The sequence below is a fragment of the Macaca fascicularis genome, chromosome 1, assembly GCF_037993035.2.
Source record: "Macaca fascicularis isolate 582-1 chromosome 1, T2T-MFA8v1.1".
NCBI classification, from domain to species: Eukaryota; Metazoa; Chordata; class Mammalia; order Primates; family Cercopithecidae; genus Macaca; species Macaca fascicularis.
This window is the reverse complement of record NC_088375.1, coordinates 30970320-30998087: the sequence shown is the minus strand read 5'-3', so window position 1 is coordinate 30998087 and position 27768 is coordinate 30970320. Positions and strand designations below refer to the sequence as shown.

General features: G+C 42.1%; 1 protein-coding gene and 2 pseudogenes across 10 annotated transcripts in view; all 3 read left to right on the top strand.

Moving 5' to 3' along the window:
- The window catches only part of LOC107128902 (T-complex protein 1 subunit alpha pseudogene), a 96865-nt pseudogene extending 69942 nt beyond the window's left edge, over positions 1–26923 (top strand).
- Positions 1–27768, top strand: part of TNFSF4 (TNF superfamily member 4) — a 277633-nt gene that overhangs the window by 69942 nt on the left and 179923 nt on the right. For 3 of the 10 annotated variants that reach the window (XR_010580561.1, XM_074014756.1, XM_074014672.1), the window contains one exon: positions 1197–1327. The exons of the other annotated variants lie outside the window; for them this stretch is intronic. The gene's annotated coding sequence lies outside the window, so the exon portion shown is untranslated. The remainder of the gene's footprint in view (positions 1–1196; positions 1328–27768) is intronic. 10 annotated transcript variants of the gene reach the window in all.
- Positions 23271–27768, top strand: part of LOC135968756 (centrosomal protein of 57 kDa pseudogene) — a 23519-nt pseudogene continuing 19021 nt past the window's right edge.

Below are 27768 nucleotides of genomic sequence, written 5' to 3'. Positions count from 1 at the left end.
AAACACAAAATGAAAAAATGAAAACTATTTTTTTTTTTGAGATGGAGTCTCGCTCTGTTGCTCAGGCCGAAGGTCAGTGGTGTGATCTTGACTCACTGCAACCTCTGCCTCCCAGGTTCAAGCGATTCTCCTGCCTCAACCTCCCAAGTAGCTGGATTACAGGTGCCTGCCACCACGCCCAGCTAATTTTTGTATTTTTAGTAGAGATGGGGTTTTACCATCTTGGCCAGGCTTGTCTTGAACTCCTGACCTCGTGATCCACCCGCCTCAGCCTCCCAAAGTGCTGGGATTACAGGCGTGAGCCACCATGCCTGGCCGAAAACTCTTGAAAGATCTCTCAGGGTTTCATTTGACGATATAATTTCAAATCTCAATTGTTATGTATGTGGATCTGTCAGAACATGTCAATGTGGAATTGATTGTCCTCTGTTCCCTGTGCTTACATAAAGCATGGGGAGATAAGTTATCCTACAAATTAGGGAGCTTCTAGAAAAGACCCAGACACTTACATTTTCAAACTCCTTTATGTTGCAAAGCTCCTGGAGCTTAAAAATGCATGCATGTGTTTGGGCCTTGATGGTCTCTGCTGGCTAGCAATAGCATCAGGCTGTTAGATAACAGATGGCATTTCCAGGGGGAAAAAATCGCCAGATGATGCTAGACAAGTACTGAGGTATCCTTTGGCTTAGTCTGGAGTGTTCCTCAAAGTGTGGTCCACGGACCAGCAGCCTCAGTAATCACCTGAAAACTTGTTAGCAATGCAAATTCTTGGGCCAGGTGTGGTGGCTCATGACTGTACTCCCAGCACTTTGGGAGGCTGAGGCTGGAGGGTCCCTTGAGCACAGGCGTTTGAGATTAGCCTGGGCAACCTAGGGAGATACCGTCTCTACAAAAAATAGAAAATTAGCTGGGCATCATGGTGAACACCTGTGGTCCCGGCTACTGGGGCAGCTGAGGTTGGAGAATCACTTGAGCCTGGGAGATTGAGGCTGTGGTGAGCCGTGATTGGGCCACTGCACTCCAGCCTGGATGCAGAGTGAGACCCTGTCTCAAAAAGAAAATAATGAAAAGAAACGCAAATTCTCAGGCCTCACCTCAGACTCCCTGAATCAGAAACTCTGGGTGTGAGGCTCAGGAGCCTACAAGCCCTCCAGGGGATTGTTTGAAAGCCACTGGCTACTTTTCTGTCCTTACAGATTTCTGGCCAAAACTCATCCTTCTCTGCAAAGTGCCCAAGCTATATGATGGGGTCATCAAGGAGCTTCATTTGCTGCACATGGTGATCACCTGGAAGCAGGATTGATGAGAAATAGTGCTCTGGGAAAAGGTGAGATGTGTACCCCTTTTCCAGTTGGCTTAATACATTCGATCTGACTGATAAAGGTGGGATACGTGTTGGCATGAAGCATGGCCCAGGGCATATTACAAAATTAGATCAGGTATGGAAATAAAGGGAACTTCAAAATCTGAAATTATTACCTCTGGTTGGGTTTTGGTTGTGGCTGGATGTGTACACAAGCTGGGCTGTGACAGGAACAGTATGGAGTCCCAGAAGCTCTACTCTGGTTTGTGAAGGCTGAGATTTGAAAAATCCTCTTGTGAAGCACAGAAGGCCAACTAATAGTAGGTGAAGTGGCTTCTCCAGGGTCCTATGGCACATCAGCCTATGGTAAGTAAGGTATTATTATTCCTGCCTCTCAGGATTGCAGATGTGGTGTACCTTTGGCTGAGGTGTGGGAAGAATAACTTAGGCATGCATCTTTGACCTAGGGTAAAAGAATTGACATTTATTTGCCCCTGACCTGCTCCCAATAGAAAATTTCTGAGCATAAAAAAATGAAGCTTAGGATTTGAGGCCAATGGTTAAAAATATCCTTGTAAAGAAGCCGTGAATTTTGAAGACATATTAACAACACAAGTGCAAATGGACAATAAGAAACTGATAGCGAGCTCTATCTGGCACAAACCTTACATTGGCCACATAACAAGGCAAAAATAAGGATGATCTAATGTCTGACAAGCCATTGACCATGAAATAGGACATTAGCAACATTTTTCAACAAATGGACTTATTATTAATGACAAGCCTTTCCCAAATATATAGTTGTATTAACCTGAGTTCTCCAGACATATATGTATATGTGTGTATATATGTATGTATGTGGGTGTGTGTTGTGTGTGTGTGGAATTGACTTATGTGACTCTGGAGGCGAGAAGCTTCATGATCTGCTGTCTGCGAGCTGGAGATACAGGAAAGCCAGTGGTGTAGTTCAGTCTGAGGTTCTGAGGCCTAAGAAGTTAGGGAGACGATGGTATAAGTCTCAGACCAAGGGCAGATGTTTCCACTCAAGTGGCCAGGCAGAAGGAATGAGTTCTTCCTTTTTCCACCTTTAGTTTTTCTCATGTCCTCAACAGACTGGGGATGTCAGTCCTCATTGGGGAGGACAGTCTGCAGATCCAAATGCCCATTTTATCTGCAAACACCTTGACAGACACACTCACAAATAATCTTGGCCAAATATCTGAGCTTCTGTGATCCAGCCAAGTTGACGCATAAAATTAACCATCACAAGTCCACCCCTTGCCAACTTGATAGCTATACGTGCCTTGTGAAACCATACTTAACCTCCAAATAAAGACAATAATAAGTTCATAATTCCACATGATATTCCTATCCTGTATACAACAAAATGTATAACCCTTTTCCCAGAAGAGGAGTTAAAGCACTTGAGTGAGGTTTACCCTTCTTGAAATCTTATAACTTAAACATTATGATGTAAAATTAACAAAACTTAAATACTGTGATAAAACAATACATTTTATGTTATATAATAGGGAAGTAAGAGAGGAAAGAAAACAAATATATATGTATTTATATGCACATACACAATTGTATTCATAACAAAATAAGGAGGAAATAATCATGACAATTAGAGTCCTTATTTTTGTAGCTAGGTGTGTGGTCATTGCTGGCATTTATAACTACTTTCTATCACAACTTATTCATATTGCCTTTGCCTTCAGCAAGTTTCTCAATTGGTTGTGATTCTTTTCCTGGTGAAGTGACCCCAGCTTCATTACTGAGGGATCTGGGCCATTAGTGGTTCTGTCTGGATTGTGTTGTAGTTCTCCACTGACCTAATCACAGGGCAGAGTAATAATAAGAGATGCCCCCAGGGATCTCCTGTATGAGAGATATACTCTTCCTTACTCCATTGTGAACAGTTCAATTTCCCTTGGGAGTAAAGATCAGTCACCCCAGTCAGCAGAGGAACTCCCTTTTTCTGTCTGTTGATTCAGAGGCACGAAGAGCCCAAAGTGGCCAGGTGGCAGTTTTAATTTCCAATTCGATGGAACCATTGTTGTTCATTGTCTCCTGGTTGAAGCATTTCTCTTTTTGAAATTAAGACCTCTAGGCAGGCGGAATATAAAGTTGAAGGAACAAGGAAACATTTTACTGGTGTAACTGGAGTAACAATAAGAGGTGCCACTCCTGTTCCTATCCTTTGATTCCTGGACCTGTGAATCCTGGCTATGGGAGAAACAGCACTATCTATTACTTGCTGATTCAGAGCATATGTAGTTTTCTGGGGGAATCTTGCCCAGCTCTGCAAATATTGCCACCTAACTGGTGCTGTAATTGAGTCTTCAAAAGACCATTCCAATATTCTGTCAAATCAGCTGCTTCAGGATAGTGGAAAACATGGTAAGAAGAGTGAATTCCACTTTATTTTCTGTGAATGAGTTCTTTGATCAGAAAAAAATACTGTGTGAAATGCCATGACAGTGGATAAGGCATTCTGTAAGCTTGTGGATGGTAGTTCTGGCAAAAGCGTTGTGTTCAGGGAACACAAATCCACATCCAGAGTGTCTATTCCAGTAAGAACAAAGCACTGCCCCTTCCATGATGGAAGCCATCCAGTATAATCAGTTTGTCACCAGGTAGCTACTGATCACCTTGGGGAATGGTGCCATAATGGGAACTCAATGCAAGTCTCTGCTGCTGGCATATTGGACACTTAGTGGTAGCTGTAACCAGGTCAATGTTGATGAGCAGAAGTCCATGTTGCTGAGTCTTTGCATAACCTCTATGCCTGCCACCGTGGCCACCTTGTTTATGAGCCCATTGGGTGATGACAGGGGTGATTGGGGAAAGAGGCTGACTGTTGTCCACAGAACAGGTCACCCTATCCATTTGATTATTAAAATACTTCTCTGCTGTGGTCACCCTTTGGTGAGCATTCACATGGGACACAAGTATGTTCACATTTTTTTTTCATCCATACAGAGAGGTCTGTTCACAGATCACTTCTTTAAATTTCTTTGTCATCAATTTTCTAACATGTTTTTTCCGAGTCACTGACCTTCCAGCTAAACCACTGGCCATGGATCATGAATTAATGTATACTTCTATGTCTGGCCATTCCTCCTCCCAAGCAAAGTGGACAGCGAGTTGCATTGCTTGAAGTTCTGCCCACTGGGACGATTTCCTTCACCACTATCCTTCACAGATGTTCCAGAAAGGGGATGTAGTGCTGCAGCTGTTCACTTTTGGTTGGTGCCTCTGCATTATGCAGAATCATCTGTAAACAGTTCTGGGTCTTCTCTCTCAGCTGTTCCTAGGGAACTTTGCATGAGGGTATAAGTGCAGGTTGGCAGACGGCAGTAGAGCAGGGGTGAGGACCATGGATATTTGGCCATTTCTTCATATTACTTGCTTTTGCCTCAGGGCCTGTTCAGACCCAGTCCCATATACATCACTTCCATTTGATGAAGGAGTGCTGCTGTGCACACCCAACTTTACGGCTTGGCGGGTCAGATAACATTTCATGATGTGCAGATCAGGCTACATGGTAATTTGGTCACCCACAGTTAAGTGTTCAGCCTTGACTAAGGCTAAGTAGGAGGAGGCCAAGAGCTTTCTCAACAAGACAGAAGTTATCTGTGCAGGACTGCAGGGCTTTACTTCAAAATCTCAAGTGTTAATGGGTCTGGACCAACACACTGAAATGAGAATATGTTGCCTCCAGAATCCAAAGAGGCCCTGTAGGCATTGTGCCTCTTTTTTGGTTGTATGAGGGGCCAGATACAAGAATTTATCTTTCACTTTGCAAAGGATATTTGGATGTTTCCCATACCACTGTACCCCTAGAAATATCGCTGAGATAGGACTGGGCACGGTGGCTCACACCTGTAATCCCAGCACTTTGGGAGGCCGAGGTGAGTTGATCACAAGGTCAGGAGATCAAGACCATCCTGGCTAACATGGTGAAACCCCGTTCTCTACTAAAAATACAAAAAAATTTAGCTGGGTGTGGTGGCGGATGCCTGTAGTCCCAGCTACTCAGGAGGCTGAGGCAGAAGAATGGAGTGAACCCGGGAGGCAGAGCTTGCAGTAAGATGAGATCGTGCCACTGCACTTCAGCCTGGGCGACAGAGCGGGACTCTGTCTCAAAAAGGGAAAAAAAGAAAAAAAAAAACAAAGAAATATCACTGAAGTAGAAGGCCCTTGAATTTTTGTTGAATTTATTTTCCATCCTCTGACACATAAATGTTTTACCAATAAGCCTAGAGTAGAATCTACTTTATGCTCACTAGGTCCTCAATGTAATGGATCAGTATGATATCTTGTGAAAGAGAATGTCATCAGTGTAATGGATCAGTGTGATATCTTGTGGAAGGGAAGGTGCCATGATCTCTAAGAACTAATTTATGATGACAAAGGGCTGAGGAGAGACCAGATCCCTGAGGTTGGACAGTGAAATTGTACTGATGACCTTGCCTCAATAAAGCAAACTGGCTTTGTTGGCCTTACGGACAGGTATGGAGAATAAGGCATTTGGCAGATCCATATCTGTAAACCAGGTACCAGGAGATGTGTCAATTGGTTCTAGGAATGAAACATATCTGTTATAGCAGCTATAATTGGAGTCACCACCTAGTTAAGCTTATGATAATCTATGTCATTCCCCAAGACCTATCTGTCTTTTCACAGACCAAATAGGTGAGTTGAATGGGGATTCAGTGGGTACCACTACCCCTGCATCCTTGAAGTATCTTAATGGTGGTACAAATCTCTGCAATTCCTCTGGGAATTTGCTTTTGGTTTACTATTTTCCTAGGTAGTAAACCTAAGGAAAAGTGGAAGCCTTTTCCAAATGGCTTCCATTTGATCTTTCCCACCAGGATAGCTCTCACTTCACAAGTCAGTGAACTAGTTTGTAGGTTCTGCCAGCTACTGACTATATCTGTTTCAATTGCGCATTCCAAAACTGGGGAAATAGCCACAGAATGGGTTCAGGGCCACTGAAATAGTTCAAGACCCACTATGAGATGAACATGAGCTAAATTCCACTGATACCTGACTTTCATAATCCACTACTCTGACTGGAGGGCCACAGTGACATTTTGGGTCTCCTGGAATTAGTGTCAGTTCAGAGCCAGGGTCCAGTAGTCCTGAAAAGGTCCAATTATTTCCTTTTCCCCAATGTAGTTACTTTGGTAAAAGGTCAAAGGTCCCTTTGTATAAGGTGGAGAGGTGTAATTAATATAACTTTTAAGTAGTGAATAGGGTCCTTCTTCAAGGGGACCTGACCTCCCCTTCATTCAAGGGGTTGTAAGTGATCTTGTTTGGAAATTGATTGAGGGGCTTTGGCTCTCTGTTTTTATGATACAGGTTAGACTTTGTTCACTTAACCTAGAACTTTTCTGCTTATCCAGATCAAGTAAGAAGTTACTAGGTTTGCTACCTATTTTACTCTAGGAACACTGTGATCAGCCAGCCAGTGCCATAGGTTTTATATGTCAGACCATTCAGCTTGCTGCTGTGACTCTGCTGTCCGTGATGGTAACCATGCCCGCCTTGTCTTTGGCAGTTAAGTGTTGCTGCTTGGTCCCTGCCACCCAGGATCCAATTACTCTCACTGCATTTAATTCTTAATTCAGTGGCTGCAGCTTCCACTGTGAGGTGTGGCCTACAGAGAAGAGCAATCACAAGGCTCTTCAGGGATGCTAGGGCTCCTCTCACAAATTTATTTCTCACCGTATTAGTGAAAGGTCTATCTTCTGGACCCTCCCAGTGTGAACGAGCAGGGCTTATGACAAATCCACTCTAAGATTCCAATTTCCCTAAACCATTGAATCTCTTCCTCTACACTAAACCAATGCAGGTGTGATACATAAATTCACTCACTGTGGGCCAACTTTTGGTCCATGTTTCAGCCGACCACTCAACAAAAATGTAGAGCCCTTTCTAATTCCTTGAGCTCAACATTTAATGCAGAATTTCTGCTTAGTGAGCCCAATCAATAAACTTGATTGGATTAAACTTTATGTTCTTTCCACCATTTGCCCAAACCTTATTTTTTTGTATTGAGGCAGGGTCTCACTCTGTTGCCCAGGCTGGAGTGCAGTGGCATGGACATAGCCTACTGCAGACTTGACATCCTAGGCTCAGGTGATCCTCCTCAGCCTCCCGAGTAGCTGGGACCACAGATGTGCATCATCTTGCTGGCTAATTTTTAAATTGTTTTTCACAGAGACGGGGTCTCACTCTGTTGCCCAGCCTGGTCTCGCATTCCTGGGCTCAAGTGATCCTCCCAGAGTGCTGGGATTACAGGTGTGAGCCACCATGCTTGACTCCAAACCTTTAATATGCATCTCCACTTGTGTTCCCTGGATTTATGACTGTATAAATGAGAAAACTCAAATAGTTGTTTTGGAGTGTAGCACACCTCCTCTTGGGTCACACTTTGTACTTCACCTTTCGGGGCCTGCTGGGACAAATCAGTTATAGGTATAGAAGCAAAGAGAGGTGGTGAGGGTGGGTCCTGGGGTGAATCAGCAGTCTTGCAAGGCAGTTGCCTGGGGTGGGGGCATGACAACTTCCTAGGAAGTTCAGGGTTAATCCCTTTGGATGAGGTGGAGAGGCCACTCCCACTGGGGGTGGGTAAGTGCTACCACTGGTTGTTGGGAGGCCACTTGTTCTGTGGGTGGGAAGGCTGTTCTGCTGTGGGGTGGGGGAGCCTCTTCTACTGGCAAAGAAAACTACCAGAATTCAGGAACTCAATGTTTCTAGCGTCATCAAAGTTTTCTCACATGTCCCCATCCCAATTTGTAAGATCCTATACTTTCCTAGTTTATGTCCTCACTTTAACAGTAGACACCCTGTGAGGCTAGGAGTTTAACTTGTGTTGTATTTCAGCTAGTTGCAAAATGAGATTCTGTTTTTGATTTGCAGCAATCTCAGCTCTGGCTATAGGAAATAATGGCTTCCTCAGGGCACACATAGAAGCCTTTAAGTCATTTATGCAGTGCTCAAGCTGAGAGTTCAAATTCCTGAATTCATTCTTTTCTTACACCATTTTGGTCAGCAATATTAGGTGTAAATAGCCAACCTCTTTATAGTCACCAGTTTTCCCAGAATTTTCTCTCTCTATATATATGAGAGAAAATTTTGATAATAATTTTGAGTAATATAACCTCATTATAGCCACCACGTTTGTTGATTCTTATAAGTGGTTGACTAGGAGTTTCCAATGCAGATATTTTGTATATCTCTATTGCCAGAATATCCCGTGAATTATCAGTGCTCTCTTTACTTCTGAAAATAGTCATTAGTATCTTCAAATCTCATCAAATTAGGGAGATAATTCCGGAATCCTGGAACCAATTCAGAAAATTCATCTGTAGCATTTTGTTCCCTCAGAACCAATCTCAGAAACAAACAAAATCTATATTAGGGTTCTCCAGAGAAACAGAATATATCTTTATATATCTCTCTCTCTTTTCTATCTATTATCTATCTATCTATCTATCTATCTATCTATCTATCTATCTATCTATCTATCTAATCTGTCTCTGTTTAAATATAAAAGATCTATTGGGAGGAGTTGGCTCACATAATTGTGGAGGGTGAGTAGTCCCACGATCTGCTATCTGCAAGCTACAGACCTAGGACAAAGACTGGAGGTGGCAAAGGACCTTGAAAGGGATAAGTTGAGAGGCCAGGAAAGCTAGTGGTGTAATAGAGTCTGCATCTGAAGAAGACCTGAGAAGCAGGGGAAATCATAGTGTAAGTCTCAGACCAAGGGCAGGAGAAAATGGATGTTCTAGCTCAAGCAGTCAGGCAGAAGGGGTAAATTCTCCGTTCTTCAATCTTTTGTTTTATTCATGCCCTCAACAGATTGGACGATGCCAATCCTCATTTGGGAAGACAATCTGCTTTACTTAGTCCGGAGATTCAAATGCTAATCTCATCTGTAAATACTCTTACAGGCATACCCAGAAATAATGTTTAGCTGAATATCTGGACACCCTGTATCCAGTCAAGTTGACACATAAAATTGACAATCACAATAAAGTATCTGGAAATATAAAGTAAGAATAGCATGAGGCCAGCTTGATTAGCAAGACCCTTGACAGCAGGTGCTTAGAATATGAAACAATCATTTCAGCATTAAAGTCCTGCAGTCCTCAAGTCAGGATCAAGTCTTAACATTTCACCAAACTCAGGAACATATTTTTAGGACAGATATTAGTTTTTTTGTTTGTTTGTTTTAAAGATGGAGTTTTGCTATGTTTCCAGGCTGGCCTTGAACTCCTGGTCTTAAGGGATCCTACCACCTCAGCTTCTTGAGCGTATGGGACTACAGGCATGCACCACTGTGCTTGGATTTAAATTTCTTGCTTGTAATATCAAAAGACAAAAAGTTATACACCATGGAGAAATAGTATATCCTTCTTGCTGAAATAATGCAGATATAAATGGCTAAAATAATTCAAAGGAAAAATGGCATGAAATTAAATAAAACATTTTTTCTTTGTCAAGAAATAATATTGGAAAATATTGCCAAATGTCCTATGAAGAAACAATAATCATGGCAAGTTATGCAGTGTGGGATGCTTATTGCATAAGTTCATTGAAAGTACAGATGTTTCTCACGTCTCGGCTAATAGCACATTCTAGATTTTGTGTCAGTAGTGGATCACAGGAAGAACTGCGTTTGAAAGCGAACCACTGCAGGAAGGATATACAAATAGTCTCAATTGTAAATGATTTACTTAAAATCATCATTCTATGGGAAAACTGTATAATCTATAGCATTTTTTGTCTTCTTTGGATGAATTCTAAGAAATGCTGCTCTTGCAATGTCATCTATTATACTACAGAACTTGTAGAATCTCAAGGTGCCAGCTGTGAGCTCCCAGGAACAAACAGTTGAACTTGTGTTCCCAGTTAAGGAGTTTGGGCCTTACCATGGGGGTACATGGATCAGATTTGTGATTTGGGATGGTCATAGGCTGGAAGTGGCAAAGGGCCCTGAAAGAGCAAGTTCAGAGGCACGGAGACAGTTGTGAGGCAGGGCAGATGAGCTGGGCGGATGATGGATTCCTGAACTAGGGATGTGGTAGATAACAAAGTATGTTGTGTGAGGGTGAGGAAATGTCAGGAATGACTCCCACATTTTTGGCAGTGAGTTAGGAAGCAAGGACATTTGAAGTAGATTTCTGGGATATACATCGAAGGCAGAATGAGCTTTCAGCAGAATTTTTGTCTTGCAGCTCCTTTTCTGTATTTTGCTCCTGCATCTGGGTATCCTCTTCCACACATTTTAGGATCTTGGTGCCCTCATCCATGTCTCTGGCTATTCAGCCCTTCCATTCCTACCCAAGCCTAGACATAGGTCCCTACTCTAGCCTCGATTCCTTCAGTGCTCCTATCTCTCTTGTATTCTTTTGTCCCCCACCCTACCAACCAAACATTCATTCCCTTTAGGCTCTGGGTTAGGAAAATAAAATGGTCTGGAGACAGAATATGCCAAAATTTATGGCCTTGTGCTTCCAATTCAATAATTTTATTTGGAGTAAAATCCCCTTCTTTAAGGAGTTTTAATGGCAATTCACCAGTGTTTTATATATAGCTGGAAATTGTAGATAGTATAGCTGTAATTTTAAAATATTATACTAAATATAAGGCTTTTCCTCCTAACTTTGCTAACCTGTTTTCTATCCAAATTGCCTGATTTAGTGATTATAGATGGTCTTTTCTAATATTGTTTGTCTAATCTAAAGAAAGTCTGACATTTTGCCTCCTAAAATGCCAAGAATAAGTTTCTCGAGAAAGATATATATTCTCCTCAAAGGACTTATCTAAATGTTTTGGCATCATTTCTCAGTAAATATGTACTCAGTAGCAAAGAATAAATGAATAGCTTCTTGGGACTCAAGCTGTTAGTAATACAAATAATTGTTACCAGTTGGTGAATGCCAGGCAGCCTACTGTAATTTACATCTGTTATTTCTAATCCTAAAAATAATGATGTAATACAGAGAGTTGTTTGAATTAAACTTTGGATGAATTCTAAGAAATGCTGCTCTTGCAGTGTCATCCATTATACTACAGAACTTTACACCACAGTGTAGCAGAATCTCAAGGTGCCAGCTGTGAGCTCCTAGGAACAAATAGTTGAACTTGTGTTCCCAGTTAAGCAGTTTGGACCTTACCACGGGGGTAGGGATAGGGCTCTACAATCATTTTTTTCCCTTTTTGTTTTCTGGGTTTCTTTCTTCAAACTGACTATAGTAAAACTTGGTTTGGTTGTGCAAGAAGAGTACTGTGTTTATTCACATTTATTCAAATTTGGAAATATTTTTATGTAAAACATTTAATACTTAAGCTAATTCTATGAGATAGGCATTAGCCCTCACTTGGTAGAGAAGGAAATTGGGGCCCACAGGGTTAACAAATTAGACACAGAGCTGCTGGTAGAGCCCAGGCCTTTTGACTCCGAGGTGACATTGAGTTAGATCTCCATTTGTCACCTGACTCCGATAAGCCTATGCTCAGACTGGCATATTTTAAAGTGGTATTATGAGTTTCAGGAATTAGTATTATCTCAGGGTTTGTAGCCAATATTCCCCAAAGATTTAAGGATATTTTTCAGATAAATGCTTGCAGGTCCATTTGGGTAAACTTATGGAATTTAAAGGTCACTATGATTGAGCATTCTGGCTTACATAAAGTATTTGTTACAAGGGCCTGCTTTTTATTTTTGTAATAAAAATCACCCTAAAATCTCTCAGTTTTGTCCTTGAAGGCTCCATGGTCGATAAGTCAGAGTTAGAGATCTCTGAGCGTCAGGCCACTGATTGCTACATATATTTCATGGTAATTGCTAGTTATCCTCACCTCCATTTAGAGGTTAGTTTAGACTGTCCAGCTGGCAGAGTGGCAGGGCTAGACTAATTTAGACTGAGGGGGAATCAGAAATGTAGGAAGAGGGAGATAAAACTGACTTTCTCAGGGAGTGGGAGAGAGGAAGATGATTTACTAGCTCAAGACCAAGTATAAACAGGGTCACAGTGGATTCAGTGTCAGTCTAAGATCTCCTAAGGAATTTAAGGGGGATGGTAACTAGTCTTGAGAATATAGGGCTGAGTCAATATTGGAAAATCTTTTTTTTTTTGCTTTCTAAGGAAGATAGACTATGCTAATGGGAAAGCCATACATATGATGAATTTATATATATTCATTTGGAAATAATCAGGGAGAGAGCTAATCTAGTGTGCATGAAAGAGAGAGAGAGAAAGAGAGAGACAGAAAGAGAGAGAAATTTGAAGCTGGAGATAGGGATGCATAGGGACATGGAGAGGGAGAAGGGGTGGACCATAAAGTGAGGTGCTGCACAGTAGAAGGACCAGAGCAAGAATGCGCTGATAGCATGATTGTCTGAAGGCTGAGAATAGAAATGTTGAGTAAGGATTTTTAACATGTCTGCTGTAGTGATGCACACTTTATTAAGCAAGAGGAAAACATGACCAGTTTCATAATTTATAGTCTTTCATAAAAGAAGAATGTTGAAGACTGGGCGCAGTGGCTCACACCTGTAATCCCAGCAATTTGGGAGGCTGAGGCAGGAGGATCACCCGAGGTCAGGATTTCGAGACCAGCCTGGCCAACATGGTGAAACCCTGTCTCTACTAAAAATACAAACATTAGCCTGGAGTGGTGGCAGGCACCTGTAATCCCAGCTACTCAGGAGGCTGAGGCAGGAGAATCGCTTGAACCCGGGAGGCAGACATTGCAGTGAGCGGAGATTGCACCATTGCATTCCAGCCTGGGCAACAAGAGTGAGCGAAACTATCTAAAAAAAAAAAAAGAAGAAGAAGAAGAAGAAGAATGTGGAAATTAAGTTGCTAATAATGCAATTGATAATGTATTCTGTCTTTCCACTTGCTTACGAAGTTGAAGAAATACAGTGATTTAGGTTTGAGAAGAGAAAATAATTTGGAGGATAAATTTGGTTTTGTTTTAGGTGACCTACACTTGAACAACAAAGAATAATGAGTACTTCCATTTCATGCAATATGGTGGACTAGATTATCCATTACCACCTCTTCCAGTGCAAAACACCCAGAGGTGCCAGACAAAGCACAACAAGTACCCTTTTCAATGCATAGTCAAATTTATAAGAAAGAAAGGAAAAATCCTAGGGCCAAAATTTAAGGGTAAAATGAAAACTTGAAAAGGTTGTAGGTCTCAAATGCTTGGGGTTTAATGGCTTCACAAGGCCTTAGGTTCAGTGGAAATGAAATTGAAATGCCAATGCATAGAGATCAGAATGTCCAATTCTAAAGCACATCACTCTCAAAAACTGGACTCTGAATGGTTTTCTAATCCATCCTTCACTTTCATTCAATTCTGAAAATCCTTTTTTAGCATGAGAATAAGGTGTTTTGTGCCTTTAAAATATGCTCAGTAGTATGAAATAGGTTTCTTTTCTTGATATGTGAATAAAGTTAATGGTTAATGAACAATTTTCTACCATATTTCAATTAAAAATTTAAAAATATCTTCTCCTCAGCTCTAAAAACCTGATATTTTAGTCCTGAGGGATAATGTCAGGCTAGTTAGGACTGAACATACAGCTGACTGAGGCACTTGAAAACACAGCAATGATCTCAACTGACTATCAATTTCTGGAAAGAATCTCTTAACCTGTCTTTCAAAAACATTAGCATGTTCCCCCTGCCTTAATGCATCTTTGCTTCTATAACAAAATACCTATGACTGGGTAGCTTATAAATAATAGAAATTTATTTCTTATGGTTCTGGAGGCTGGGAAGTTAAAGATCAAGGTGCTGGCAAGTTCAGTGTCTGGTGAGGGCTGCTCTCCTTCCAAGATGGTACCTTGAATGCTGTGTCCTCATATGGGGAAAAGACTGGCCATTCCCTCCAGCCCTTTTATAAAGTACTAGTCCCATCCAAGATGGGAGAGCCTTCATTGCCTAATCACCTCCTAAACGTTCTCTTAATACTGTTGCATTGGAGATTCAGTTTCAACATGAATTTTGAAGGGAACACAAACATACAAATCACAGCATTTCATTGCTGGTTCTCCAAAATTCATGTCCTTCTCACATACAAAATACCTTCATTCCATCCTGATAGCCCACATGTCTTAACTCATTCCAGCACCAACTCAAAAGTCTAAAGTTCAGAGCCTCATCTAAGTATCATCAATGTCAAACATGGCTGAGAATCAAAGGTGTATTTCATCCTGAGGCAAATTGCTTTCCTGCTGTAAACCTGTGAACTCAATCAAGTTAGGTGTCTCCAAAATACAAGACAGACAGACATTTCCATTCCCAAAGGAAGAAATAGGAAAGAAGGGAGGAGTAATAGGCCCCCCAAAACTTCAAAACCCCATAAGACAAACAACATTAAATCTTGAGGCTTGAGAACAATAATTGACTCTATATCCTGCCTTCTGGACACACTGGGGTGGGGATTGGGCTCCCAAGGCTTCAGGCAGGTCCATCCCCATGACTTCACAGGGTGCAGCCCACACAGCTGCTCTTGGAGTTGGAGTCAGATGCCTGCAGCTCTCTCAGGCTGATGTTGCATGCTGATGGCTCTACAGGTCTCAGGGGCAGCCCTGATCCCACTATGCATTACCCCACTGGGGGCTCTCTGTAGTGGACCCAACCCCGTGGCTCTCTGGACATTGACCTAGTGGGGACTCTCTGCTGTGGCCCCACTCCCATGGCTCTACTAGGCATTGCCTTAATGAGGGCTCTCTGCAGTGGCTCTGACCCCACAACTCTATTTGGGCATTACCTTGGTTGTGGGATTTCTGTGGTAGCTGTTCTCTGTCTGGGCCTTGAGGCTTTCTGAGGCATCCTTTGAAATCTAGGTAGAGGTAGCTGTGCCTCCATAGCTCTTACACTCTGTGCACTTTTAGAGTTGACATGTACAGACACTGCCAATGTTTACCACTTGTGCCTTCTAGAGCAGTGGTCTAAGCCACCTCTGGGCCCACTTGAGCCACAGCTAGGGCAGTTGAAGAGCACTGCACCAGAATATGGGGAACAGAGACTTGAGGTAGCCCTGGGCATGAGCCCCAAGGTCCCACAAGCCCCTCATTTGCCACTGTTCTGCTCTAAAGGTCCTCGAGGCCTATGGACACTCTGGGCCTGTGATGCAAGTGGCAGACTTGAAGATCTCTGAAATACCCCTGGGGTCCTTCTTGCCTTGTCTTGATGAATAACATTTGATTTCTGTCCATCTATACTAATATCTTTATCAAACGGTGACCTGGCCATACCCTAGTGTTCTCTTCCTAATACACCTTTTTATTCTTTACATGACCAGGTGAGAATTTTACAAATCTAAGTTTTGCTACCCTTCTGATGATAAATTCTTTTTTTTTTTCTGAGACAGAGTCTTGCTCTGTTGTCCAGGCTGCAGTGCAGCAGCATGATCATCATGGCTGACTGCAACCTCCATCTCCCAGGTTCAAGCAATTCTCATACCTCAACCTCCCCAGAAACTGGGATTACAAACATGTGCCACCATGCCTGGCTAATTTTTGTATTTTTTAGTAGAGAAGGGGTTTCGCCATGTTGGCCAGGCTGGTCTCGAACTCCTGTGCTCAAGTGATCCACCTGCCTCGGCTTCCCAAAGTGCTGGGATTACAGGCGTAACACAAAATCTCTACTAGCTTGTTCACATAATAACAATTGCTGCTGGGTGCCCCTAACATTACAGAAATTGTGTCAATGACTTGCTCTGCTTTTTCTCTGCGTATAACATCGTCGCTAATGTTGTGGTTGTTATTAACCTTTTTAGCTATAGTGTGACGTGCACCTATTTTTTTTGCTAAGAGGGTTGCAACTTTGAATAATATTTCTTATAGTTTTTTCTTTTCTCTGTCTTTAGGGTTAAAATAATGCTTTCTTCCTGGAAGGCATTATTTGCCCTTGTTATGAAAACAATTCACTGGTGTTTGGAGATTGTTGGAAAAGTTTTGATGACCTCCTGCCACTAGTTGGTAAAATTTCATAAAATTGATATCATTAGGGCCAGAGATAAATGCATCAAGAGCCCAATAGAATTCGTTGTTTGGATAAAGGATTCATTGTCCTACTTCCTGTTTATACTTCCCACTTTTAGCTGCATGGGAAAAATCATTTTACCCACAGAGTCACTTATCCCAGCAAATGCAGATTTATTTAAAAAATTCATACTAGAGTCCTGTTTGCTATTTATGCTTCCAGTTATTTTGAGTTATATAATTTATAATGCTGATTTCAGCACTATGACTACACTAAAACCAGATTTGAACTATATACCCATTTTTGTGAATTGGGATATAAGGCAGCAGAATAGAAATAATAAAAATTTATATTTCAGGCCAGGGCAGCCGGGAAGCAGGTAGGGCAGTGTTACTCAGCAGCTCCTGGGGCATCGCTTGGGTACGCTCCAGGCCGTCGCAGCCACTGCCCTGATCGGCCAGGGGCCGCGATACTGGTTGCTCACGGTGTGAGCAGAATTCAATGTGTATCACTGCCGCGAAGATGGAGGGGCTTTGTCCGTGTACCATGACCGCAGCACTGGGGAAGCGATCCGCTACCAGAATGAAATGGGTTTCGCTGTGTTGCCCAAGGGGTTCTCGAACTCCTGGCATCAAGCTATCCTCCTGCCTCGGCATCTCAGTGTTGGGATTACAGATGTGAGCCACAGTGTCCGCCCCATTTAGACTCCTATTATGGCTGCAGCTTCCATTGCCAATATTGTAAAAAGTTCTCTAGGTCCAGTTGGCTTGGATAAAATGCTTGTGGATATTGGTGATGTAACCATTACTAACGATGGTGCAACCATCCTGAAGTTACTGGAAGTTGAACATCCTGCAGCTAAAGTTCTTTGTGAGCTGGCTGATCTGCAAGACAAAGAAGTTGGAGATGGAACTACGTCAGTGGTTATTACTGCTGCAGAACTCCTAAAAAATGCAGATGAATTAGTCAGACAGAAAATTCATCCCACATCAGTTATTAGTGGCTATCGACTTGCTTGCAAGGAAGCAGTGTGTTATATCAATGAAAACCTAATTGTTAACAGAGACGAACTGGGAAGAGATTGCCTGATTAATGCTGCTAAGACATCCATGTCTTCCAAAATCATTGGAATAAATGGTGATTTCTTTGCTAACATGATAGTAGATGCTGTACTTGCTATTAAATACACAGACACAAGAGGCCAGCCACGCTATCCAGTCAATTCTGTTAATATTTTGAAAACCCATGGGAGAAGTCAAACAGAGAGTATGCTCATCAGTGGCTATGCACTCAACTGTGTGGTGGGATCCCAGGGCATGCCCAAGAGAATCATAAATGCAAAAATTGCTTGCCTTGACTTTAGCCTGCAAAAACCAAAAACGAAGCTTGGTGTACAGGTAGTCATTACAGACCCTGAAAAACTGGACCAAATTAGACAGAGAGAATCAGATATCACCAAGAAGAGAATTCAGAAGATCCTAGCGACTGGTGCCAATGTTATTCTAACCACTGGTGGAATTGATGATATGTGTCTGAAGTATTTTGTGGAGGCTGGTGCTATGGCAGTTAGAAGAGTTTTAAAAAGGGAGCTTAAACGCCTTGTGAAAGCTTCTGGAGCAACTATTCTGTCAACCCTGGCCAATTTGGAAGGTGAAGAAACTTTTGAAGCTGCAATGTTGGGACAGGCAGAAGAAGTGGTACAGGAGAGAATTTGTGAGATTGAGCTGATCTTAATCAAAAACACCAAGGCTCATACATCTGCATCGATTATCTTACGTGGGGCAAATGATTTCATGTATGATGAGATGGAGCGCTCTTTACATGATACACTTTGTGTAGTGAAGAGAGTTTTGGAGTCAAAATCCATGGTTCCCGGTGGAGGTGGTGCTGTAGAAGCAACCCTTTCCATATACCTTGAAAACTATGCAACCAGCATGGGGTCTCGGGAACAGCTTGCTATTGCAGAGTTTGCAAGATCACTTCTTGTTATTCCCAATACACTAGCAGTTAATGCTGCCCAGGACTCCACAGATCTGGTTGCAAAATTAAGAGCTTTTCATAATGAGGCTCAGGTTAACCCAGAAAGTAAAAATCTAAATGGATTGGTCTTGATTGAGCAATGGTAAACCTCGAGACAACAAACAAGCAGGGGTGTTTGAACCACCCATAGTTACAGTTAAGCGTTTGAAATTTGCAACAGAAGCTGCAATTACCATTCTTCAAATTGATAATCTTGTTAAATTATATCCAGAAAGTAAAGATGATAAACATGGAAGTTATGAAGATGGTGTTCACTCTGGAGCCCTTAATGATTGATCTGATGTCTCTTTTATTTATAACAATGTTAAATGCAATTGTCTTGTACCTTGAGTTAAGTATTACACATTAAAGTACAACAAACTGTAAAAAAAAATATATTTAACATAGGTAAGTAGTAGCACATAAATATAAGAACATATTCATGAGAAAAAAATGGGTCTCAGTTGATTGTTAGTAGCAGTGACATGACGTGTGCAGCCCTTATAGTGTATATGCATCTTGTTGGAACATTTGAAAAAAGAATATGGCAACATTTCTGTCAGTTGTATATTAAAAATTTGTTCTATCACTTTTTTCTCTACATTTGCCAGAGCACTTCCAGACTCCTTAGTAGATTGTCAGGGAACACCACTGGTTTGTGTACCTTTGAGGGAAGACCACTGCATATGCTCTGCTGCTGGAAGAGGGGATCAGGGTCATGAAGGGAATCGTGGTGGATGAGGGCAAGGATGGTTCCTAGAATTCGGTGCTTTTTATAAAATAAATGTTTTTTTTTGCTTTAGAGCTACTATAGTAACTCTAAGAAGGTGAGAGCAATACTGTTTACTGCTCTTGGGAATACCTTTAACAACCTTTGTTCTCCCCCTAACATACACAAATGTTTATTTTTAGTGGGGCTAACCTTGACCTGCTTCTCCTGATCTCATTTACTCTACTGTATTTTTTATTTTTTTCCACAGTGCTTATCATCTTCTAATATGCTACTTTATTTATTGTGTTTATCATTTATTTTCTATCTCCTTCTAAAATGTAAGTATCACCAGGTAGGGATATTTGCTGATCTTTACACTGATGGAGCAGTTCCTCACACTCTTTAGCATGCAATATTTATTCAATGAATGAATGTACTGAAAGCCAGTTATGTGTAAGCAGTGTCAAATGCATCAACTCATTTTCTTCTCGCTTTGACTTACACGAAGTGGCTAGTATCCCCACGCCTACCAGAAAATGGGGGGTAAAGAAGTTGATGATGATGGTCATGATGATGACGAGGATAATAACATAAGTTGTCACTTGCTATCTTTCTACTGTGTGCCAGTTGATTTATTAATATCACCTCATTAAATCCTCAAATTAGTCCTGAGTGGTAGGCATTTTGATCCTCATTTTATACAATTGGAAACAATTCTGAAGGGGTAAATAACATGCTCATGATGACATAGCTGGGAAATGATTGAACGAGGACTTGAATCTCTGCCCCTGTGGTCCCAGTCTCTGGTTTTCTCCATAAGTTGCCTCTTTTAAGCATCTGTTTTAACACCGTTGATCTGAAAAAAAAATAATCTACAGTATGATTAAATTGCTTAATTCTCTGTGGGAATTCGAGATTTTCTTATTCAGATCATTGTTCTATTCTTCCTGTGAATAACTGGTTTAATGTTCAAATGGTTATTCCCCAAACCACAGTGTCTCTTTCCAGAATCTGAAAAGGAAATGAGGTAATCTTCAATACTGTGAATGAATGAAGGCCAAGCTATACAAACCACAGACAGAAAAAGCAGCTTTTTCCTTTTTGCTCTCCTTTTTGTTTAAGTGTGATAAAGTAAAATTTTAAAAATGTTAATGGATCTGGGTTTAAATGATACCTCACTGAAGAAGCTATTCACAAAATTTGGTTGGTCTACTACCTCTACTCAATAAACATTACTGATGTAAAGTCCTATTTCTCTGCACTGAACACATGCACTTTTATTTAAGTAGATAGAGTTTTTCAACCTCAGCACTTGATTGCAATTTTGGGCAAAGAATTCTTCCTTGTGGCAGGGGCTGTAAGGTGTTTAGCAACATTGTAAGATGTTTAGTTACATCCTTGGTTTCTACTCACTAGCAGCTAATTAGTTCCCCCCACTCCTGACCTCCTGCACCTAATAATTGGAATGACAAGATTTCATCCCCCAACCTATTTTGGGGATAACTAAGATGAAGGCATGAAACAGTGTCAAAAAGAGATCCCAAGCAGAGTACCAGACCTCAAGTTTGTTTTTTAAAAAGCTAATTGCCATTGATTTTGTTCTGCAAAGATGCAGAATTTCAGCTACTGACTTCTTAGTTTTGAGACACCTTTTTTTTGTGTGTGAAAACAGTAAATCTCTTAGAATGTAGGTGATATGGTAGATATGACATAGTCCAGGCAGGCAGGGAAAGGTCCACCTTAGGAAATGCTGATCACTGTGGGATGTGAAAAAGAATAGGAATCAGTCAGGTATTTGAAGAGGAACACTGTAGGTTAAAGGTCCTAGTTCTAGCGCACACTGGAATCATCTGGGGAAGACTTTTCTTTCTCATGGTATTTTTTTAAAATTATACTTTAATTTCTGGGATAGAGGTGCAGAACGTGCAGGTTTGTTACATAGGTAGGTATACACTTGCCATGGTGGTTTGCTGCACTGATCAACCCGTCATCTACATTAGGTATTTCTCCTAATGTGTCTGGAATTGGTTCCTTCCGGTGGGTTCTTGGTCTCACTGACTTCAAGAATGAAGCCGCAGACCCTCATGGTGAGTGTTACAGTTCTTAAAGATGGTATGTCAGGAGTTTGTTCCTTCAGATGTGTCCGGAGTTCTTTCGGGTGGGTTCGTGGTCTAGCTTGACTTCAGGAGTGAAGCCGCAGACCTTTGCATGAGCAGGTTGCTGCTGCTGGCTTGGGTGACCAGCTTTTATTCCCTTATTTGGCCCCACCCACATCCTGCTGATTGGTCCATTTTACAGAGCGCTGATTGGTCCATTTTACAGAGTGCTGATTGGTGCGTTTACAAACTTTTAGCTAGACACAGAGTGCTGATTGGTGTGTTTACAATCCTTTAGCTAGACAGAAAAGTTCTCCAAGTCCCCACCTGACCCAGAAGCCCAGCTGGCTTCACCTCTCAATCCCCTCTCTAAACAGGACACCCCAACTGCTGTTGGGAATTGGGCGATGACTGCTCTAGCTACTTCCTGTTGGATAGTGGTGAAGAAGGGGCCCTGCAATTTTAGTGTCCACCAGAGGGGAACTCTTTAGGTCAGTGAAAGTGGGTCGGTCCAGGGGTCCTTGGTAGAAGTTGTGAGTTGAGCTCATTTGGAGTTCCATTTGTAAGACCGTCTGTAGCTTGATGGCCTTGATCCTAGAGGAAATATATTTGACAAGGAGGTTAAAAATACAGAGTCTGAAGGCGAGTAATAGCAAGGTGGATGTCACAGGAACTAGAAAGGCGAGAAGCCATGTTGCCTGACTCCAGAGGTTGGTATAAGAGTTTGAAAGGCGTTGTCTGATTTCAGAAGCCTTTTCCTGTAAATGCCGGGTGGCATCTCATACTATCCCTGACTGGTTAGAGTAAAAACAACACTTTCACTAAGAAGGTGCAGAGTCCTCCTTTCTCAGCAATGAGGAGGTCTAGGCCTTGGCAGTTTTGGAGTCACTGCTGCCAAAGAGTCTATTTGGGATTGTTGAGTAAGGATAGATTTCGTTATTTCTCGCAAATTGTCTGAGAAATCCTTTGAGAGTGTGTGGTAGCAGGATAATGAAGTAGATAAACTGGTTATTCCAGTTCCTGTAGCAGTAGCCATTCCTAACCCTATAAGTAGGGGTATTAGTTGTATGGCTCTGTGCTGACGGACTTGAGCTTTGAGGGGTACTGATAGGGCCTGATCTCCTTGGACAATGTTAATGTTAGGACTTAGAAAAACTAAGGTGCAGGTGCCTGTCCAGTTAGTGGGGAGGCAGATATAAGTTGAAGTTCCACATAAGAAGAATATACCTTGGCTGGATAGACAGAACTGGTTGTGTATGTTAAAAAGGTGTGTGAGTTTGTTGTTTTCATTTTCCCATACTCCTAGAGTGCTTGCCAAGGTAGCTCCAGTGAGCGGCTGGAAAGGAGTGTTGGGAGAAAACTGAGTGGCTTCCTGTGTTCTATTTTCCCATTGGAGAAAAAATCGTTTTGTATCTACTAGGAACCATTTGAGAGAGTGATTGAGAGAGGGCGTGAGGAGGCATTCAGTAGTGGTGGGGACGCTGCTGCAGGGGGTGTCCATGGGTGAATGGTCATGCATGGAGTATGTTTGCCATTACAAAACCTGGACTGTTTGTTAAGCAGGGAGGAGGTGATGATTTTTGGAGGCCCTGAGAAGCAGACAAGCCGTCTGAATGGAGCTGTTTGGGTGACTCAGAAGTTACTATGATCAGCTGGGGCTTGAAGTTGTAGGGTGTAATTACACTGATGGAGTCTTTTAGCCTGACTTGGACTGGATGGGCATTTTTTGCCCTTCCAAATTGTCCTTCCAATGCCCAGACTTTAGGGTTGATTCCCTCCTTAAGCAGGGGACTATGAATGGGTAACTTTTTCCCCATATTCATGTAGATAATAGCTCCAGCTTTGGCTAATATATCCCTCCCCCATAAGGGTGTGGGACTTTCAGGCATAACAAGAAAGACATGTGAAAAGAGCAAAGTCTCCCAATTACAACTGAGGAGGTGGGAGAAATATGTGGTTACAGGCTGTCCCAGGATTCCTTGGATAGTAGCAGACCTTGAGGACAGTCGTCTGGGACAGGAGAAGGCTGTGCCAGTGTCCAGGAGGAAGTCAATTTCCTGGCCCTCAGTGGTTAAATATACCTGGGGCTCAGTAAGGGTGATGACATGAACTGGTGCTTGCCCCAGGCATCCTCAGTCCTGTCGTTGGATCGTATGGTTGTGGGCTTCTGGCCCAGAGAACCTTTGCACTCTGGGGCAGTGCGTCTTCCAGTGATTGCCTTGGCACAGCAGACATGGATGAGGGAGCATCTTGTTTCTCATTGGACAATCTTTTTTAAAGTGTCCCTGTAAACCACACTGATAACAAGCCCTACCGGGTGATTGGCCTGCTCCATTTTCTGTCCTCTCTGAACCACCAAGGTTTGCTTGTCTGAGGGCCATGACTAAGGCTGCAGCCTTTCTCTCATCTCACTTTTCCTTTTGGGCCTGTTCCTCTTGGACCCTATTACAGAACACCAAGGTTGCCGGGTTTAATAATGTCTCCAGATTTTGTTCAGGGATCAGGGCTCGCTTTTGGAGCTTTCTCCTGATATCTGTGGCTGATTGGGTGATAAACTTTTAGGATCAATTGACCCTCAAGGGAGTTGGGTGACAGGGAAGTATATTTTCTTAAGGCCTCCCGTAGCCACTCGAGGAAGGCAGAAGGATTTTCTTCCTTTCCCTGAGTTATGGTGGACATCATTGAATAATTAATGGGCTTTTTCCTAATTCTCCTTTGTCCTTCTAGAACACAAGTCAGCAGATGTTTACAACTCCAGTCCCCATGATCTGAGTTGAGGTCCCAGTGGGGATCCATACTGGGGATGGCTTGCTTACTGGTAGGGAATTTGTCCCTTTCTTCAGCTGTCATTCTATCATTTACTTGACTAAGATACCGGGTATCTCCAAACTCTCAGGCTTCAGCTAAAGCTGCATTCTTTTCATTAAAGGCCAGGGTTTGACCTAAGAATAGTATGACAATTCTCCAAGTGAGGTAGAAGGTTTGCCCTAGACCCTGTAGGACATCTGTACACCTATCAGGATCATCTGAAAACTTCCCCAGGTCTACCTTGATTTGCTTTAAATCAGAGAGGGAGAAGGGCATTTGTACCCGGGTTGGGCTAAATTCCCCTTCTCCTATAGCTTGAAGGGGACATAACTGATAGCCTGGGTTTTTTTGTGGTCCCTTGGAGATTTCTTTGCTTGTTTCCTTCTGGGTGGGGGAGATTAGAGGAGGATCATCATTAATAGGAAGGGGAGTTATAGGGAGGCTAGGATATGGGGGTAAGCTGAGAGGTCCTCTTGTGGAATGTAAATTGCAAGCTTTGCATAGTTGTGTATTTTCCTTCAATGAAAAGAAAGCTTGGACATAAGATATTTCACTCCATTTGCCTTCCCTCTTACAGAAAAGGTCAAGCTGCAGGATAGTATTTTAATTTATACTTCCCTCAGGTGGCCATTTTTCCCCATCAGAGAGAGAATGTTGGGGCCAGGTTGTATTGCAGAAAAAAATAAGCCACTTCTTTTTCAGGGTTTGTGGGTTGAATTGGTCCCAATTGCTTAGGATGCATTTCAGGGGTGAGCCTGTTGATGCTTGAGTGTTTCCCATGTGCAAGACAAAACCACCCATGGTTTTGGTCTGTTTTTTCCCCCCACCCAAGAACTCGTAACGGTCCCTGGACCCTGCTGTTCAGAATAGTTGCGCTAACTGAAGCAGCAGCAGAAACACTAGTTTTCCTCCTAGACCACAAAGAGGACTGAGGAAAGTCAGATTTAGTGGCCCTTACTGATACATTCTTGAAAACTTGCACCCTTGCCTTTCCTCTTAGACCACAAAGAGGACCAAGAAATGTCAGATTTAGTGGCCCTTACTGACACATTCTTGAAAACCTGTTAGAGTCCTAAGCCTTTTCTCCTGTTAGTATTGGGACTTTACACTTTTCCTATAAAGATGATATGCCTCAAAATGGAGTAGAGGGCCATATCCTGAGGGAGGGAAGGGATCTCCAGGGTGGGAAGAGTGATGCCTTTGGTCCTCACTTCTCATCATATGAATGGGAAAGATATCCCTCCCAATTTTGAAGTCTGTAATTTCTGAGGCTCCCCATATCCTAACTTCAGGAATAGCCTTTGTTAGGCCTGCTAGTCTGAGGAGGAATCCTAAAATTCCAGATAAGATAGTCCCCTGTCCCGACGGGGCTTTAGGCAATAGTTATGTCTTTCTGATTGGTGAGCCCAGGTGCCTAAAGAAGGGAACAGAGTCCTGAAATTTATACTAGAAATCATTCTTATAGGATAAACTAGAAGAGCACCAGGGACAGGGTGTGGTTTTTAGAAACAGGACTAGCCTCGGAGAAGAGAGATGGGAGGAAGTTTATTTGACAGGCATTAGGATCCAGGAGGCAAGGGTCAGGATAGATAGGATAGATGGGCTAGTCTTGCTTGGGTGACGTAACTTCGAGAGTTCTGCTCATGGCTGCAGGGTCAACCAACTTGTTGTTAGGACCCTGGAGCTGTATGGTTTTCCTCTCTGTTGACCCTCAGCTCAGCCCAGAAGTACAGGGAAAGTGGAAGCTGTTTCCAGGCAAACCAACACTCCCAACTCTGAAGAGTCAGGGGTTGTTAGAGAGCTCTTTCCCAGAAAGCCTGAAACCGTGTCTTTAGTCTGGCGGCTGCACTAGTCACTTTTAACTGGCCAACAGGTGCCTGGTATTTAGCTCCCGAATTCTAAGGAAAAATGGGACAGAATAGCAAGTGAAAGTGGTCCAACGGTACTCACTGCATGGTGACATTCTGGACGAACCCCCAAGATGTGTCTGGAGTTGGTTCCTCCTGGTGGGTTTGTGGTCTCGCTGACTTCAAGAATGGAACCATGGAACTCTGCAGTGAGTGTTACAACTCTTAAAGATGGCATGAACCCAAAGAGTGAGTGGTAGCAAAGTTTATTGTGAAGAGCGAAAGAACAAAGTTTCTACGGTGTGGAAGGGGACCTGAGTGAGTTGCCACTGCTGAATGGGAGTGGCCAACTTATATTCCCTTATTTGTCCCTTCCCATGTTCCATTTTTGTCTTATCAGAGTGCCTTTTTTCAATCCTCCCTGTGATTGTCTACTTTTAGGATCCTGCTGATTGGTGAGTTTTACCGAGCACTGATTGGTGCATTTTACAATCCCCTTGCTAGCTACAGAGTGCTGATTGGTGCATTTTACAATACTCTTGTAAGACAGAGAAGTTCCCCAAGTCCCCACTTGACCCAGCAAGTCCAGCTGGCTTCACCTCTCAGTCTGAGCTGCTATAGAGACAGGTGTAGGTGAAGGAGGCAGTACCTCATAGGCCACATTAGGGTTTTGTTCCATTGGGGAATTGTTAGGCAGTTCTGATGATCTTTTTCCCTGAGTGTCCTCCTAAGCAGGTTTTCCATGAAGTTAAAGAAGCTTGAACTTCAGGGTCCTTCATGGCATGAGCTTCTTAGAGGGACACTGGCAGTGGGTTCACATGATCTTATGTTATCACAAAATTTTCAAAAAGAAGTTATTTTTACCCCATACAACCCCTGACTCTTAACACTACAACTTCTCCTCTGTCAAAAGTCCTTTCTGTTGGTAGGGTTGGAAGTGAGCATTTTTAGGAGTATAATTGGATTGTTTGAAACACAAAGGATAAATGCTTGAGATAATGGATACCCTATTTACCCTGATGTGATTATTATGAACTGTATGTCTGTATCAAAATATCTCATGCAACCCATAAATATATACACTTAATATGTACCCACAAAAATTGAAACTCAAAAATTAAAATATATATATGTCCTATAAATGCAAGAATTTGCATAAATTTGATTTGATACAATTTTCTTTGAAAAGTATATGATACAGTATAACTATATATGCTGCCTAAAGAATAAATTCCTGACATAAGAGAATGGCGATTTTCTCCTTCAGCCCCTGCCCCTGAACTTCCCTCCCCAGTCTCTGGTAACCATCCGTCCACTCTCCTATCTCCATGAATTCAATTATTTTAACTTTTTGCTCCCATAGATAAGTGAGAACATGTAATGTTTGTCTTTCTGTGCCTGGCTTATTTCACTTCCATCTATCTTGTTGCAAAAGACAGGATTTCATTCTTTTTTATGGCCAAATAGTGCTCCATTGTGGATATGTATTAATACCACATTTTCTTTATCCATTCATCTGTTGATAGACACTAGGTGGCTTCCAAATCTGGGCTATCATGAACGATGCTGTAATAAACATGGGAGTGCGGATATCTCTTCAATATACTAATTTCCTTTCTTTTGGGTATATACTAGGACTTGGATTGCTGGATCCAAAAATATGGTAGCTCTATTTTTAGTTTTTTGAGGAACTGTTTTCCATAATGTTTTTACTAATTTACATTCCCACTAACAGTGTACAAACATTCTCTTTTCTCCACATCTTTGCCAGCATTTGTTATTGCCTGTAAAAGACATAAATCTTAAGCAGTATTACAAATAAGGAGTCTATATATGTGTAAACTTGCATATCTTATGCATACCAATATGCTATGAAAGATCTTAGTGTATCTGATGAACCTTGTCCTGACAAAGTTTGGTGGTTCCATATGAAACATCATACAGATCA